The sequence below is a fragment of the Tupaia chinensis genome, unplaced genomic scaffold (genome assembly GCF_000334495.1).
Source record: "Tupaia chinensis unplaced genomic scaffold, TupChi_1.0 Scaffold148210_1, whole genome shotgun sequence".
NCBI classification, from domain to species: Eukaryota; Metazoa; Chordata; class Mammalia; order Scandentia; family Tupaiidae; genus Tupaia; species Tupaia belangeri.
This window is the reverse complement of record NW_006208060.1, coordinates 211420-212073: the sequence shown is the minus strand read 5'-3', so window position 1 is coordinate 212073 and position 654 is coordinate 211420.

Genomic DNA, 654 nt, shown 5'->3' with positions numbered 1-654 from the left:
AAGGAGCACCGGCGACCGCACCGGGGCGGGGGCAGCTGCCACTCCCGCCCCCGCAGTCACCTCGGACACCCCCAGGCTGACCTCAGCACTGGCGCCCCGTTCCCTTCCCAGACAGACCCTCACCCAAGCCCGTTATGGGGTTCCAGGTCCCCAAATATCTCACATATGAGCGCTGAGGCCCCCCAGAACCCTGGGAACCCCAACTCAGACCCGGGCCGCTCGCTGGGGCGTCAGTCCCCCTGCTTTCTCCTGTGGCCAGGCTCCCCGCCGCCCAGGGGGCATTGCAGACCTGGCTGAGGCCCCCACCCCGGGGCTGCGGCTCCGCGACCTTGAGCTGCTGCCAGAGCCGCCAACCCCTCCCGAGACAGACACGGACCGCAGGCGGCTCTTCTGCACTTTGGTGTTTTATTATTTCCAAATCCCAGCCTTATGTACAGGAAATAAGAGCACTGTCAAAATAAAAAATGGACCTAAGGTGCCTGGCTGACCTGGCCGGCGGGCACACCGAGCAGCAGGGCCCAGACCCACCACCCTCCCCAGAGGAGGCCTTTCGGCCCGCGGGGCCCTTGGCGCTGTGTGGCCTGTGGCCCCGGTGGCCAGCCGCCAGCAACCCCCACATGGCAGAGGGGCAGGCGGGGGGTGCGGGGGGTGCGG